General features: G+C 47.4%; 1 long non-coding RNA gene across 1 annotated transcript; it reads right to left on the minus strand.

Moving 5' to 3' along the window:
- Nucleotides 1–1,752: 1,752 nt before the first annotated feature.
- Nucleotides 1,753–15,176, minus strand: LOC116977309. The gene is made up of 3 exons (XR_004413167.1): nt 15,088–15,176; nt 14,110–14,114; nt 1,753–1,786 (listed from the first exon to the last, which is right to left on the minus strand). It is a non-coding gene; the product is annotated as an uncharacterized LOC116977309 (long non-coding RNA).
- Between the last annotated feature and the right edge of the window lie 2,784 nt (nt 15,177–17,960).

Below are 17,960 nucleotides of genomic sequence, written 5' to 3' on the forward strand. Positions count from 1 at the left end.
ATGATCTACTGTGGACTTGGTACTGCTACGGTTGCACTATTAGGTAGTATATGTATATTTATATTTTATGTTATATTTAATGTGCCTGTAAAGCTGCAGCAAGTAAAAAAAATCATTGTTCCTGCCCCTATACACATGGGACCCCAGCTATTTACAATATATATTAATGATTTGGACGAGGGAATTGAATGCATCATCTCCAAGTTTGCGGATGACACGAAGCTGGGGGGCAGTGTTAGCTGTGAGGAGGATGCTAGGAGGCTGCAAGGTGACTTGGATAGGCTGGGTGAGTGGGCAAATGCATAGCAGATGTAGTATAATGTGGATAAATGTGAGGTTATCCACTTTGGTGGCAAGAACAGGAAAGTAGACTATTACCTGAATGGTGGCCGATTAGGAAAAGGGGAGATGCAACGAGACCTGGGTGTCATGGTACACCAGTCATTGAAAGTAGGCATGCAGGTGCAGCAGGCAGTGAAGAAAGCGAATGGTATGTTAGCATTCATAGCAAAAGGATTTTTGTATAAGATCAGGGAGGTTCTACTGCAGTTGTACAGGGCCTTGGTGAGACCACACCTGGAGTATTGTGTACAGTTTATAAAATTCTTAAGGGGTTGGACAGGCTAGATGCAGGAAGATTGTTCCCGATGTTGGGGAAGACCAGAACAAGGGGTCACAGTTTAAGGATAAAAAAAGATTTCTCATCTTTTAGGACTGAGATGAGAAAAACATTTTTAACACAGAGAGTGGTGAATCTGTGGAATTCTCTGCCACAGAAGGTAGTTGAGGCCAGTTCAGTGGCTATATTTAAGAGGGAGTTAGATGTGGCCCTTGTGGCTAAAGGGATCAGGGGGTATGGAGAGAAGGCAGATACAGGATACTGAGTTGGATGATCAGCCATGATCATATTGAATGGCGGTGCAGGCTCGAAGGTCCGAATGGCCTACTCCTGCACCTATTTTCTGTGTTTCTATGACAATTAAATACTCATGACTCTTGAATAGTTCTTTGGCATCTCCTGTCTGATATGTGAACCTCTTGACAACTAAGTCATAAGGAATAGGAATAGAATTAGACCATTCAGCCCATCAAGTCTACTCCACCATTTAATCATGGCTGATCTATCTCTCTCTCCCAACCCCATTCTCCTGCCTTCTCCCCATAACCTCTGACACCCGTACTGATCAAGAATCTATCTATCTCTGCCTTAACAATATCCACTGACTTGGCCTCCACAGCCTTCTGAGGCAAAGAATTCCACAGATTCACCATCCTCTGACGAAATAAATTTATCATCTCCTTCCCAAAAGAACGTCCTTTAATTCTGAGGCTATGACATCTAGTCCTAGTCTCTCCCACTAGTGGAAACATCCTCCCCACATCCACTCTACCCAAGCCTTTCACTATTCTGTATGTTTCAATGAGGTCTCCCCTCATTCTTCTACACTCCAGCGAGTACAGGCCCAGAGTTGGTAGATGACCTGTTTGTGAGGATTACATACTATGATGTCATGTTGATCTTAACACCCACAGGCATAGTCCCACCATTGAAATGGTTTGCAAGTGGCTTTACTCTGGGCTGGTCTTGCCCTGAGAGGTCGTCTGCCCTAGTGGCCCTGATCACATAGGGCTTCCTAGGGCACAACACATCAGGGCACAGGTTACTTCAACCTGCAACCTCATCTTATTGGCAATTATTTGCACTCAGACCGAGAAGGCCTACTGGAACTCCTGGCTTCGAACCATTTTCACTCCCATTTCTATCCCCAGACTGACCTTTCTGTCCCTGACCTCCTCCATTGCATGATTGAGGCCACACGCAAACTGTTGGAGCACCATCTCATATTCGGCTTGAGAGTTTACAACCCAACTGCATGAGTATCGAATTGCCCATTTTAAGATTCCTTCAACCCGCCTCCCCCTTTTCCCCCAACTCCCCTATCCCCCCCCCCTCTTCACTGTGCCCTAATTAGACACAACTTTGTTCTCCCTTCCCGTCTCCTCCCACCCACATTCCTTCCTCCAGCTTCACAATCCTCAACCCCTCAATCCTTTTGTCTCACACCTTCTGTCTTTTTCTCTCTGACCTTTATCCAACCATTTGCCATCAAAACCCCCGTCCTCTCACCTGTATCGACCTGTAACCTGCCAGGCTTTGCCCTTCCTCCCCCTTCCAACTTTCTTTCCCCTCCTTCTTACAATTGTTCTGAAGAAGGGTCCCGGCTCAAAATGTCACCTATCCATGTTTTCCAGAGATGCCGCCTTACACGCTGAGTTACTTCAGCACCTTGTGTCTTTATGCCACCTATCCATGTTTTCCAGAGATGCTGCCTTACCCGCTGAGTTACTTCAGCCCTTGTGTCTTTTTTCTTCATAAGCCTGCATCTGCAGTTCCCTGCTTGTACTTCATCTTATTGCCCCAGGAAGGCCCTGTGAGAATACCCTTGTGGTGGCACATTACCGACCGCTGCATCAGCTGCAGGCCACCTCTAGCGGGGCAGGCTGGGCCGGAGGGAGCACGGGGTGGGTGGACAGTGACCTCTGCAGTAAGAGAAACTTATTTCGGCAGCCCCCGCCTGATCGCCCAGATCCAGTTGGAGTAGTAGTGTAGCAGTTGCCACTACACCCAGAACACAGACGCTTAAAGTGGCAGTCGATGTACATGCACGTACTCCACACAAGAAGCCCTCTCTGTGATATTTTCAAGGCACCGTGCAGGACCTGCTCATTCACCCTATTTAACTGAAGCACAAGTGGTTATAGTCAATAGCCCCTCACAAGCTCCTGCTCCTAATCGGCCTCTCAGCCTCCACACTCCACGGTTGTTAAACCTCCAGCTCTCCCAAGCTCTCCTGCTTATGATATCCTTTGTTCCCAAAGCATCCTCACCCCTGATTACTCTAACCTCACTACTGTCAGCACCTGATTCTCCAAGTATTCCCATCACCAATTCTCCATCCTTTGAGACTGCTCCACCACCTGTAGGCGCTGGTATTTTACTGGCTAGCCCATCAGCACTTATTTTGTGGCACAACTTCTCGGGCGACACCTTATTTAAAACCAAGGTTCTGTCACCATTTGTCATGAGACTGGGCTGGTGCTCGAGGTTGTTCCATCGATAGACACTAAAGACTAGAGTAACTCAGCGGGTCAGGCAGCATCTCTGGAGAAAAGGAATCGGCGACGTTTTGGTTCGAGACCCTTCTTGGGACTGTTCAATAGAAGCTGGCCGTTCTTGCCTGAATCATTTCTCCTCTATTAGTCAGTTATTAGTGCACTGCCAAGTGTGGGGCTAATGTTGTGCAGGCTGGCTCCGTGATTTCTACATTGCAACAGAGAACAAACCTCAAATGTGTTCCATCGACTATAAATCCTATTCAGCTGTCTTGAAAGGGAATGTGGAAGTTAAAAAAGAACTCTCGCTGTTCCTTTCTTCTCTCTCTATGGTCACCCATGTAAAGAGAACTGAGTAACGGCCACAGGATTAAAGTCATTTCCTTTTACAGCATTAGTTCACCAGTTCACCTATAGAGTAGACAGTCTTTCCTGGATCCGGGTAAGTAACTTCAACTTTACCCTTCGACCATTTGTGCGAGCGTTGACATTCCTTGTTCTTTTTTCCTCCCCGTCATTGGAAGGAAGCCTTGAATGCAAGATTAGGGTGCAGAGAGCAGAGGGACCTACGCACATGTGAGGCTGTGGAATTTACTTTCGAGGTCAGTGGCTGAGCTAGGAATTACGCCAACACTCAATGTTAGATTGGACTGGTAGATGAAGAAGTTAACTGTTGATTCGCAGACAGACTTTGAACCTTGGCTACGTTCTTCAATGGAGACACAAGGAACTGCAGATGCCCGAACCTTTGCATAGAACACAAAGTACCGGAGTAACTCGGCTAGTCAGGCTGCATCTGTGGAGGACATGGATAAGTGATGTTCTGAGTGGGTACTCTTCTTTAGATCCTCATCATCAGCTGAGTTACTCCAGCACTTTGTGTTCTAATGTGTTCTTCAATCCCACGATCTCTTTCTGTCCTGGCATATCTGCCAACACACAACTCCAGCAATCTACAATAGTCATACAGTAAAACAGTGTGGAAACAGGCCCTTCGGCCCAACTTGCCCACACCGGCCAACATGTCCCAGCTACACTAGTCCCACCTGTCCATATCCCTCCAAACCTGTCCTATCCATGTCTAACTGTTTCTTAAACCTTGTAAAAGTCCCTGCCTTAACTACCTCCTCTGGAAGCTCACTCCATACACCCACCGCCCTTTGTTAAAAAAGTTACCCCTCAGATTGCTCCCCCCTCGTCTTAAACCTATGGACCCACACCATCCTGGCCACACACTCATCTCCCCGCTACCTTCAGGTAGAAGGTACAGGAGCCTGAAGACTGCAACGTCCAGATTCAGAAACAGCTTCTTCCCCACAGCCATCAGGCTATTGAACTCAACTCAAACTAAACTCTGAACATTAATAGCCCATTATCTGTTTATTTGCACTTTATCTGTTTTATTTATTCATGTGTGTATATATTTATACAATGATATATGGACACACTGATCTGTTCTGTATTCATGCCGTCTATAATTCTGTTGTGCTGAAGCAAAGCAAGAATTTAATTGTCCTATCTGGGACACATGACAATAAACTCTCTTGAATCTTGAATCCTCTGGGACTTGATTCCCCTACTCTGGGCAAGAGACTCTGTGCATCTACCCAATCTATTCCTCTCATGATTTTATACACCTCCATAAGATCACCCCTCATCCGCCTGCACTCCAGGGAATAGTCCCAGTCTACTCAACCTCTTCCTATAGCTCAGACCCTTGAGTCCTGGCAACATCCTCGTAAATCTTCTCTGCACCCTTTCCAGCTTGACAACATCTTTCCGATAACGTGGTGCCCAGAACTGAACACACGATATTCTAAATGCGGCCTCGCCAACGTCTTATACAACTGCAAGATGACCTCCCATCTTCTATACATGTGCTTCATTTCCTCCCACATTCTAAAGACATGCGAGTTATTGGGTTTATTGGCTGCTGTAAATGTGTAGGTGAGTGATGGAATCTTAGCGAGAGCTGATGCAAATATGATAAGGATAAAATGGGAATAGTGTAGGATTAGTGTAAATGTGTGGTTAGGAGTTGATGCAGACTCAGTGGGCTGAGGGGCCGGTCTCTGTGATGCATGACTCCATGAAACGTATTTTTTCAACCATGTGTTTGTATTGATATTCATGTTGAATTCCACTGAATTCTCCAGTGGAGACTCGTTAACTGAACACATGGCTGGCACAAGCTGAATTGGGCAGGTGGGTCCAAATATCCCGTGCCTGTGTTGCAATTCCATCCTTCAGTAAAACTTACTGAACCGCAGGGCATGCGTCTGGTTAATTAAAAAAATTGCTTCAAGTATTCACATCAGGCAGAGCAAGAGTGCCTAACAACATTTTCACAGGTGTTACCAGGACAGAAAGACTATGACTTTTCGAACAAACTGAGATTATTTGACCCTGAAAGCTAAGATATGACGGGATTGATGTCTCTTGTGAAAGGGTTTATTGAGCGTGAGAACTTCTGTCATCAGCGTGAGAGCGTGAGAATTTCATGAAATGCGTGACTCTCACGCTCGATGCGTGAGGGTTGGCAGCCCTGATGATATCATAGAGGCACATCTAGGGTGGCACAGAGGCACAGCTAGGGCGGCCCAGAGGCAAGGATGGTAGAGGTCTGCCTCACAGTGCCAGAGGTCGAACCACCATGGTTCGATCCTGACCTTAGGTGCCGTCTGTGTGGAATTAATACATTTTCCCTGTGATTGCATGGGTTTTCTCTGGGTGCTCGGGTTTCCTCTCGCTTCCCAAAGACGTGTGGGTTTTTAGGTTAATCGGCCTGTGTAAATTGCCTCTAGTGTGCAAGGAGTGGGTGGGAAGGTGGGATAGCATGGAATGTGTGGGCAGGAGGTCGGTGATCAGCGTGTACACAGTGGGCCAGAGGGCCTGGGTCCACGCTGCATCGCCAAACCTAACTAAACTAAGAGTCATAGAGCACGGAAACAGGCCCTCCAGCCCACTGAGCCTGTGCTGACCTTCAACCTCCCATTTACACTAATGCTACATAATTCCCCATATTTCCATCAACCCCCAGCACTCTACACACTGGGGACAATTTACAATGGCCAGTTAACCTACTGATGCACACATCTTCGGGATGGGGAGGAGCCCTCTCAGGGCTAACGGGATCAAGGGATATGGGGAGAAAGCAGGAACGGGGTACTGATTGTGGATGATCAGCCATGATCATATTGAATGGCGATGCTGGCTCGAAGGGCCGAATGACTTTCTATGTTTCTAAACTGGAGCACCCAGAGGAAACACAAGGGGTCAAAGGGCGAACATGCAAACTCCACACAGGCAGCGCCCGAGGTCAGGATTGAACCTGGGTCACCGGAGTTGTGAGGCAGATGCTCTACCAACTGTACCCCTGTGCTGGCCCATCCCATGGCCTTCTCCCTCTCCTCATAGATATCATATGTCACCAGAGAACCAAGGCTGCCTTGTTATTAATGAAAGACAGATCCCCTTTTAACATTCCTACTGTTCTACTGTTATTGTATTAATTACAATTTGGCAGCTCTCCCAGCCTTATTCCCTACCCAAGCTCAAATACATAACAATTGGTGAAAAGCTTTGCCTCTGCCCCTGAATGTGCAGGAAGGAACTGCAGATGCTCATATAAACCAAAGGTAGATACAAAATGCTGAAGTAACTCAGCGGTACAGGCAGCATCTCTGGAGAGAAGGAATGGGTGACGTATCGGGTCGAGACCCTTCTTCAGACTAGCCAGGGGAAAGGGAAAGGATTGACATCACTGTCTATATCTCTCCTTTCCCTTTCCCCTGACTAGTCTGACGAAGGGTCTCGACCCGAAACGTCACCCATTCCTTCTCTCCAGAGATGCTGCCTTTTCCGCTGAGTTACTCCAGCATTTTGTGTCTAGCCCTTGAGACAGATTTACAGTGCGAGAAATTGTGGATAATGAATAACTGTTGCACCTTTTAAAGGATCGCGATTGTATCCTGCTCACGTTAGATTCTAAACAGCTCACTGGTTGCGAGACTAAAGCAACGGGAATTGCAGGAACCATGTTCAAACTGTTTTATAGTGAAGAGCAGGATATGATTTGCCTTTTTAATTGCTTGCTCACCTTGCATATTAACTCTCAGGGTAGACAAAAAATGCTGGAGTAACTCAGTAACCCTGAAGCCAGAGATGCTGCCTGGCCCACTGAGTTATTCCAGCATTTTGTGTCTACCTTCGATTTAAACCAGCATCTGCAGTTCTTTCCTTAACTCTCATGGTTTTGTGTTCAATGACACCCAGGTCCCTCTGCAAACAACTGCTTTCCATTTTGTATCATTCAGAAAATATTCTACCTTTCCATATCTTCTCTCAACATTTGCCTCACATTTTTCCATTCAAAACTATGGGATGCAGAATATCAGATAGTGGAGATGTATCCACTTTTGGACTCTTTCTGGATCTGTAGCCCTCCACTGTGTGTAATTTTTCCCTTCATTTCAGTTTAGTTTATTGTCACATGTACCGAGGTACAGCGAAAAACAGAATCAGCAGAAAGACAATACATGATTACAATCGAGCCATTTACAGTGTACAGATACATGATAAGGGAATAACGTTTAGTGCAAGGTAAAGCCAAAAAAGTCTGATCAAGGATAGTCCGAGGGTCATCAATGAGGTAAATAGTAGTTCAGCACTGCTCGCTGGGTGTGGTAGGATGATTCAGTTGCCTGATAACAGCTGGGAAGAAATTGTCCCTGATTCTGGTGGTGACATGAATATACCTTTTTCCCCAGCATAATTACTTCTGCCCCAGTATGCAAGGGACCCATATTAGCTTTGCCAATCGTGTTCTACATACAAATGTTTATAAGCTTTTATGGTCCATTTTTATACTTAAACCTAAATGACTCTCAGATTTTTAATTTCCTTTCCCTACCCCCACACTCATCACTGGAACATTGGATAATAAGTATATCTATGTCAGATTTTCATCTGTAACTGCAGGAGATGTAACATGTCCCAACACCTCTTCCCTTATCTCAATCCAAGATGTTCACGTGCACCTCTTAAAACCTCATCTACTTATTCGGGTACTCCTGATGTGACCTCTTTACATTGGCGAGACCAAGCGTAGACTAGGCGACCATTTCACCAAACCCTTGTGCGACCATTTCACCAAAACTATTCGGTAAAGCCTGCTGGATCTCTGATCTGATATCTGAGGAAGGACGTGCTGGCTCTGGAGAGGGTCCAGAGGAGGTGTACAAGAATGATCCCAGGAATGAGTAGGTTAACATATGATGAACACTGGGCCTGTACTCACCTCATTGAAACATAAAGAATAGTGAAAAGCTTGGATCGACTGGATGTGGAGAGGATGTTTCCACTAGTGGGAGAGTCTTTGACTAGAGGCCATAGCCTCAGAATTAAAGGATGTTCATTTAGGAAGGAGATGAGGAGAAATGTATTTAGTCAGAGGGTGATGAATCTGTGGAATTCTTTGCCACAGAAGCCTGTGGAGGCCAAGTCAGTGGATATTTTTAAGGGAGAGTGTTAGGCGCTTCCCCCTCCTGGTGAATGCTATGTACTTACCTTTCTCTGTTTCTATCCCAAGTGCAGGCCTCGTGGCTGTGAGTCTGGAATCGAGGGGTTAAAGGCTCCTGTACCCGATTGGCCAAGCTGCGTCAGGTGACGGGTGACTCATCTGAAGTATAAATACCAGAGCTTCCCAGGATTCTCTCTCTTCTTCGTCGACCCTGACTGATGAGCAGACTGCTGGTGTGGGCCGAGGAAGCCTGACCACATGGCATAGAACTTTGTGTATTTTCACCATTCCTTGTTAACAGATATTGAATTGGGACGGATAAGGGCTGACCTTAGAGTTTTCGTGTATTTTGGTTTCAGGGTTGTATCTCTTTGGGCAGGTTTTGGAGTCTCCGGTTCGACGGCCCATTGCGTGGCTGGCTGGAGCATTGTTAAATTGTTTGTCGGTTTATCCATATCCCTGACTGGGTTGTTTAAATCAGGTTTGGGTTTTGTGTTCCAATGAATAATTAAAACTGTTTTTGAACTTGAACCTGGTTTTTGACTTGTGTTACGCGGCTCTGAAGTACTTGCATTCGGGAGTCGTAACAGAGAGATAGATAGATTCTTGATTAATACGGGTGTCAGAGGTTGTGGGGAGAAGGCAGGAGAATGAGGTTAGGAGGGTGAGACAGATCAGCCATGATTGTATGGTGGAGTAGACTTGATGGGCCAAATGGCCCAATTCTACTCCTATCACTTTTGATCTCCCGGTTGCTTACCATTTTAACTTACCTTCCTATTCCCATATCATTCTTTCAGTCCTGGGCCTCCTCCATTGCCAGTTGAGACCACGTGCAAACCGAAGTAACAGTAACTCATATCTAGCTTGGGTAGCATACAATCCATTGGTGTGAGCTTTGAATTTTTGGTAACTCCTCCCCAATATCCGCTCTCTCTCTCCTGTTTCAGATTTTTTTTAATGTTTCTGTTTCTGTCAAATGGTGCTTGACCTGCTGAGTTACTCAAGCCCTCAGTATTTTTGCCTCTTTGTATTGACTGCAGTTCCACTCGCTACCAATCTCATGTCCAAACTCTTAGAACTAGCAGTCAGCACACACACCCCTCTGCCACTGGAGCCTTGACTTCCTAACCCATAAACCACAATCAGTGAAGATAGGTTGCAAACTCTCCTTCATCATAATTCTCAACACTGGTGCCCTGCAGGGGTGCGTTCCCAGTCCCACAGTACGCTCCCGATACACTCACGACTATGTAGCCAAATCCTGCGCCTAACTCCATCTACAACTTTGCAGGTGACCCCACAGGACAATCTTGACCGGATCCTGATCAATGACGAAAGAGTACAGGAGGGAGATAGAGGGATTAGTTATGCCCCTGTCCCACTTAGGAATCTTGAATGGAAACCTCTGGAGACTTTGTGCCCCACCCAAGGTTTCTGTGCGGTTCCCGGAGGTTTTGTCAGTCTCCTTACCTGCTTCCACTACCTGCAACCTCCGGCATCCACCTGCAACATCCGGGAACCGCACTGAAACCTTGGGTGGGGCGCAAAGTCTCAAGAGGTTTCCGATCAGGTTTCCTAAGTGGGACAGGCATAACATTTTATCAGGACAATAACTTCTCCCTCAATGTCAACTAGATGAAGGAGCTAGTTATTGACTTCAGTACCGAAGTGGAGATGGCTGAGAGCTTCACGTTCCTGGGTATAAATCACACTTTATCAATTTATCCTGAACCAGCCACATTTACCAAGAAAGCACACCAACACCTTTCCTTCCTCTGAAGACTAATAAACCGTGGCATGCCTCCAAAGACTCTTACCAACTTCTACAGATGCACCATGGAAAATTTCCTAAAGGGCCTGTCCCACTTGGCGATTTTTTCGGTGACTGCCGGCATCATTGACTGACGTATCAGGGTCGCTGAAAGATTTTGAACATTTCAAAATCCAGCGGCGACAAAAAAAATGTTGCGACACTTGAGGAAGCACCGCACGTCAATACGTCATCACGTTACAGCACGCCGCGTCACCACCGCATCACTCCGCATCACTCCCACACCACCCACCGCGTCACTTCCGCATCACGCCACATCACCACCGCGTCAACTCCGCATCACGCCGCGTCACTCCACATCACCACACAGCGTCACTCCGCATCACGCCGCGTCACCACCCGCGTCACTCCGCATCACGCCGCGTCACGGCGGAACGGCGTCCCCACCGCGTCAGGCTCCGCATCACTCCAGCATCACCACCGCGTCACTCCGCATCACGCCGCGTCACCACCGCGTCACTCCGCATCACTCCACATCACCACCGCGTCACTATCCGCCATCACGCCGCGTCACCACCGCATTCACTCCGCATCACTCCACATTCACCAACGACGTCACTCCGCATCACGCCCGCGTCACCCCACCGCGTCACTCCGCATCGACGCCGCATCACCGTGCCGCGTCACCACCGTGCGTCACTCCGCAGCACGCCGCATCACCCAACCGCGTCACTCCCTCTACTTCGCAGTCACGCCTACACCCATCACCACCGCGTCACTCCGCATCACGCCACATCACCACCGCGTCACTCCGCATCACGCCACATCACCACCGCGTCACTCCGCATCACGCCGCAACTTTTTCGGTGACCTGATACATCAGTCAATGATGCTGGCAGTAGCCGAAAAAATCGCCAAGTGGGACAGGCCCTTAACAGTATGCATCATAATTTGGTTTGGCAACAGCTCTGGCCCAAGACCACAAGAAATTGCAATGAATTGTGGATGTAGCCAAGTCCATCACACAGGCCCACCCCACCTCATCATCGACTGCATAGCCAACATAATCAAGGACCTGTTACACTGCCATCATTCATTCTTTACCCCACTTCTGTCAGGCCGAAGGTACAAAAACTTTAAAGCACGTGCCACCAGATTCAGGGACAGCTTCTTTCCCCATTGTTATCAGACTATTCAACACCCTCTCATAACCTCAGGGTGTAGTCTTAATCCCCCAACCTACCTCACTATGCCCCTTACACTTTTTTTATCTGCACTTTCTCTGTAGCTGTAATGATATAATGTAGTAACACTACACAGTATTCTGCAATCTGGTACATTTCCCTTTACACTAACTGTTATACTTGAATGTACTCATGTATTGTATGTTTTGACTGGATAGAAAGCAAACATTTTTTTTTAGGTGTATCTGTGTACATGTGATAATAATAAAAAAATCCAACATCAATGCAGTGTACACATGTATACACTATGCTTAAAATCTTTAATGCCATGTACACTCTGGAGTTGAAGCTTACTGTTTATAGATTCATCATCATTCCATTTATACCATTCATCAACATTCCCCTCTTCATAGTTCTGCCTTAATTATGTCAATGCATGGACCCTTTAAAAGATGCTTCTGGAAGTTCCAAAACAGCTGTAAGTCCTTGAGTCAAATTTTTCCAGAAAACCCAGAGATTCTGCACATCTTTGTGACCTCCAGCTGTCTGACCAAGTCACTATCTCTCATGAAGTTGCAGCCTCCCTTTCTCTTTAATCACTCCTTCCCACTAAAGTCAGTGCTGGCTTTATTCTTGCTTGGTAATCTGGTAGCCTGTATCGCCTCCTCTCTGCTTCCCAGCTAACTCGCTGAGTCCGACCTTTGCCTTACCAACAGTGTTCCAACAGCCATGAGCAAAGACCTTGTATTATAAATCTGGTTGCATTATGAAATAGTACGCTGCATACGACAACCTTCCTGCCATCATCCATATGCTGGCTCGTGAAAAGAGTATTCATTTAATCCCATCCAATTTATCCCTAGCTCAGAAACTTGTTGCTGTTCAAGATATTATTTAATTCCCTGTTGAAATTTATGACGGAATCTGGTTCTCCCACCTCTCGGGGAATGTTGCCTCAGCTCAGAGAAACCTTCATCAACGTAACTTGTTATGTAGCCAAACTCCACATCTTGTCTCTGTTTCTTTTGCCAAGTTCCTTGAACGTGCCTCCTCTTGTTCCTCTTGTTCTCAAACCTTCTGCCAGCAGAAGCCTTTATTCTGTGGAGACCTTTCACAAATTAAATCACGGATCAGTTACATTTCACTGTAACCGTCTCCGGTCTATTTCTTTGCTTGAGCGTCTGAAAATTAGTTTCTGTGTTCACGAGAACCAGGAGTGGGCCACTCGGCCCCTCAGGCCTGTCCCACCGTCCGATATGATTATTGCTAATCTGCCCCCAGACCTCATCTCCTCCATTGATCCAAATCCATGTAGCCCTTCATTTCACCGACTCGTAAAAAATATATCTGCCTCCTCTTTAAATACTCCCGATAATCTCGCTTCCACAACACTCCAGTGCAGGGAATTCCAGAGATTGACTACCAGGGAAAAAATTCATACTCACCTTGGTTTTAAACCCTTTATTAATGTCCGAATGAGTAGGAGACCAGGGATACTGCATGACCTGTCTAGATTGTAGCCTATGGAAGAGAGAGCAGCTGAGGGGGGTGAGAAGGGCAAAGATAAAACTAGAAGTGGACTACCTGGAGCTAAGGTGGAGTGAAATTATGAAGGGTCCCTCTATCTGACTGAGCAATGGCGGAAATCCCGGGGGGACACGTTCCCCCTCTGTTTTGAGAGGTGGGGGACATTTACCCCCCAACTTTTTGTAATCCAGATTTTAAAACCCGGTGAAATCTCCACTTTCCGCGAGACTGGGAGTGGGGCTGCTGATCGAGGGCCGATTGGACGAGAGGGACGCCGGTCAGCAGGCAATGGGGGCGGGACATGATGATTCAGAGCGATAATTGGAGGAGGGAGGTGTCGGTCAGACGCGAAAGTAGGGGGGTGGGACTGAGGATAGACCGCGGTGATTGGAGGAGGGAGACGTGCCCAGGTCATTGGGTCACAACGGCAGCCCTGGACACAGACCTGTGCCTCATCCGCAGCCAGGATCGATCCCGGCCGGCTCTCCGACGCTGCAATCGCTGCCAAATTGCCACTGGACCATCCCCGTCCCCACCCCAGTGCCCCTCCCTCCCCACGCCCAGGGGTGGCCAGAGACGTCGGGAGTCAGACGGGCGCGGTGCCCCCAGGCCCACAGCCAGCGCAGAGAAGTAGCGATAAACCCAGCCCAACTCAGCCTGTCCCGCCGGGTTAACCTACAGCCCTGCCTGGACTTAAGGGAAATATGGCCCAGGCTTACAGCCAGTGCGGAGAAGCAGCGCTAGCTCCACGGCTCTGGACTGGTATTCCGTCAGTCCAGGCAGGGCTGTAGGTTAACCCGGCGAGGCAGGCAGAGTTGAGCTGCATTTAGCACTGGATTGAGATGTAATTACCGTTCACAGGGCCCATGGCAGACGCCTCCGAAGCCTCGCGTGTGTATGTGAGTGTGCGCATGCGCGTGCGGCCGCCAAGAAGTTGTGTCCTCCCTGTCCCCTGGTCCCCTCCATATTTTGATAGCGATTTCCATCACTGTGTCTGAGAGTCGCTGAAGTAGAGCAGAGGGACTTAGGGGTGAAAATCCATGCATTTTGATTGTCATAACCATTTTTGTTGACTGGAGCCAATGCAATCCAAAGTCTCATGTTAACAATAAACAACAAATAACAAAACTGCAGATGCTTCAGATCTGAAATAAAAACAGGAAATGCAGGAAACACTCAGCAGGTCAGGCGTCATCTTTGGCGAAAGAAAAACAGTTAACGTTTCAAATGACCTGGACCATTCAATACTCCAGCTGGTTGCCCCACCATCTCAATGCCAGATTTATAACAGAGAGGGAGACACAGTGGGCACAAGGAATTGCAGGTGCTGGAATTTTGTGTAGAGTACAAAGTGCTGGAGTAACGCAACAGTTCAGGCAGCATCCCTGGAGGATATGGATAGGCAACGTTGGGCTAAGACCTCCTCTTGGTGCAGATAATTTAGCCTCGACCTTATAGCTCGAGTGACCTGGGTTCAATCCTGACCTTGGGTACTGTCAGTGTGGAGTTTGCATGTTATCCTTGTGTCTGCATGGGCTTCCTGTATGTACTCCAGTTTCCTCTCACATCCCAAAGGTGTGCAGGTTGGTAGATTTGTTGGCCACTGCAAATTGGCCTGAAGGTCTAGATGAGGGTTGGAATCGGGACAGTCATAAGGCACACCTTTCAGGTACATTTGTGGGCATGGGATTCAGAACTGTCCAGCATTCTAAACGAACATAACTAAGGGGTTATACCTGGATGGCCAGGTATAAAATGAAGCAGGGATAAGCCTACATCATTACCGGGAAGAGAGCCTGATACAATGCAACATCCGTAAAAACACAAACTCCCTCATAGAATCTGCTCCTTCTAGACATTTTCATTTCCTACCTCAGCTGGCAGAGCTGTCTCCTCACAGCGCCAGAGACTCGGGTTCGATCCTGACTTTAGATGCTGCCTGCGTGGACCATTTCTGTCCCGGTCACCTTGATTGCCAGAGTGAGGCCACGCACAAACTGGAGGAATAACACCTCACATTCCGCTTGGCGAGCTTACAACCTAACGATACGAACATAATTACAATCCCCCGACCTTATTCTCCCCATCCCCTTCTTTCACCCCCACCCATCGCTCCTGTGCCCCACCTAGATTCACATCTATTTCTCCCCTCCCCCTCCTCTTCCATCTACATTCCTTCCTCTGGCTTCACAATTCGCAACTCTTCAATACTTTTGTCTCACTCCTTCAATCTTTTCATCTCTGGGCTTTGCCCAACTATCTGCCTATCAAAAACCTTCCTCACTCTATCAACCCAGTACCTGTCAAGCTTTATCCTGCCCTCCTCTCTCCCAACTTTCTTCCTCCCCACCCCCACAATCAGTCTGAAGGAGGGCTCGAACGAACCGTTTCCTACCCATGTTCTCCAAAGATGCTGCCTGATCTGCTGAGTTGCTCCACACTTTGTGTCTGTTTTCGTAAACCAGTATCTGTAGTTCCCTGTTTCTATTTCTAGTTTGAAAAAGGATCCTGACCCAAAACATCGCCTGTCCATGTTCATTGTAAATGTTGCCTGACTTGCTGAGTTACTCCAGCACTTTGTGTTCAGTATCTATAGTACCTTGTGTTAACATTCATCCAAATCATACACCTTGTTTCACACTTACCTGTAAGCCTATTTGGTTGAGAAATAGAAACATAGAAACTAGGTGCAGGAGTAGGCCATTCGGCCCTTCGAGCCAGCACCACCATTCAATATGATCATGGCTGATCATCCAAAATCAGTACCCCGTTCCTGCCTTTTCCCCATATCCCTTGATTCCGTTAGCCCTGAGAGCTAAATCTAACTCTCTCTTGAAAACCTCCACTGTCTTCTGTGGCAGAGAATTCCACAGATTCACAACTCTCTGGGTGAAAACATTTTTCCTCATCTCAGTCCTAAATGGCCTACCCCATATTCTTAAATTGTGCCCCCTGGTTCTGGGGTCCAGATGTCAAGTCCGTCCTCCTTGAAGACCCCAGATCCAGCCTTTACCAGCTCCCAATTCGGCAACTTAGGAGTCCACAGGATTTCGAGCTGGAGATTGGAGGAGCCGGTCCGAGTAGGAGGTGGCTCTTGGTGGCTTTAGTCCCAGCTGTGACCCTACTCGTCTGCCCTGGCGATTAGATCACCTCCTGTGAAGGCTCGGATGGTCCCCCGTACAGCGGAGGCCCAGGGTCACTGGAGCTGTTATCATACCAGCAGCTGCTGAGGTCGGCCACAGTGCAGATAAACATCACGGCCTGGAGCCTCGGCAAGAGGAAAAACACTGACCGCCAGCGTTAATCACCCCCGCCATCCATCTCACCAGAAATGTAGCTCTTTGGTTGCTCGTAAGAAAGATTTATATAGGGCCTGTCACATCCTCGGGAGTGATTTACCTGGAGTGATTTACAGCCAGTGAGGGGAAGCCGCTTGGGTTAATATGGGGAATGCAGCTGCTAATCTGTGCACAGCAAGCTCCCACTAACAGCAAGCTCCCACTAACAGCAAACAATGCAATGAACTTCGCTCCAGAGATGCTGCCTGTCCCGCTGAGTTACTCCAGCACTTTGTGTCTATCTTCGATTTAAACCAGCATCTGCAGTTCCTTCTTACACACAATGTTGTACTGAGATTGGCTGCAATTCTATAGGGCCATTGTAGAGTCTGTCCTCACCTTCTCCATCATGTTCTGGTTTGGCTGAGCCACCAAGCACGACACCTGGAGGCTGCAGCGAATCGTCCGATCAACTGAGAAGGCTGCAACCTTCCCTACATTGACGAACTGTACACTGCAAGGGCCAGGAAGCGAGCGGGTAAGATCATCTCTGACCCTTCTCACCCTGGCCACAAACTCTTTGAATCACTTCACTCTGGAAGGCGACTCCGGACTGTCAAAGCTGCCACAGCCAGACATAAAAACAGCTTTTTTCCACGAGTAGTTGCTCTACAATAACAAAAAATCTGTAGCCTCCTTTTGCTCTGGTTTTTATTCAATTCACCTGTTTAATCAATAATGTTTTATCGTTAATGCTTAATGTTTTATATGTCATTCCTAACTGTCACTGTAGGTCATGTTGTCACTTGCGGGCAGAGCACCAAGGCAAATTCCTTGTATGTGAATACTTGGCCAATAAACTTATTCATTCATAAATGCCAGGGTCGTTTGTAGGGATTTGAGTTCATGATCTCCTGACTCATGAGAGTAGATCATGAACTCTCGTTCATAACTTGAGTATAGAAGTTGGGAGGTCATATTGCAGTTGTATAAGACTGCATTTAGAGTATTGTGTTCAGTTCTGGCCATCATGTTATAGGAAAGACATTGTTAAGCATGAAAGGGTTCTGAAAATATTTATGAGGATGTTGCCGTGACTAGAGGTTGTGAGCTATAGGGAGAGGTTGAGTAGGCTGGGTCTCTATTCCATGGAGCTTAGGAGTATGAGGGGAGATCTTGTAGATGTATACATAATCATGAGAGGAATAGATTGGGTAGATGCACAGTCTTTTTCCCAGAGTAGGGGAATCGAGGACCAGAGGACATAGGTTCAAGGTGAAGGGAAAAGATTTAATAGGAATCCGAGAGGTACCTTTTTCACACAATGTGTGGTGGGTGTAAGGAACAAGCTGCCAGAGGAGGTAGTTGAGGCTGGGACTATCCCAACATTTAAGAAACAGTTGGACAGGTACCTGGATAGGACAGGTTTTGAGGGATATGGACCGAAAGCAGGCAAGTGGGACTAGTGGGCCGAAGGGCCTGTTTCCACACTCTATCGCTCTATCATTCTATGACTCTGTGACTCTAGAACATTGCAGGCCAAGCCCCAGTGTATGACAGCG

Source organism: Amblyraja radiata, chromosome 9 (assembly GCF_010909765.2).
Source record: "Amblyraja radiata isolate CabotCenter1 chromosome 9, sAmbRad1.1.pri, whole genome shotgun sequence".
Taxonomy (NCBI): Eukaryota; Metazoa; Chordata; class Chondrichthyes; order Rajiformes; family Rajidae; genus Amblyraja; species Amblyraja radiata.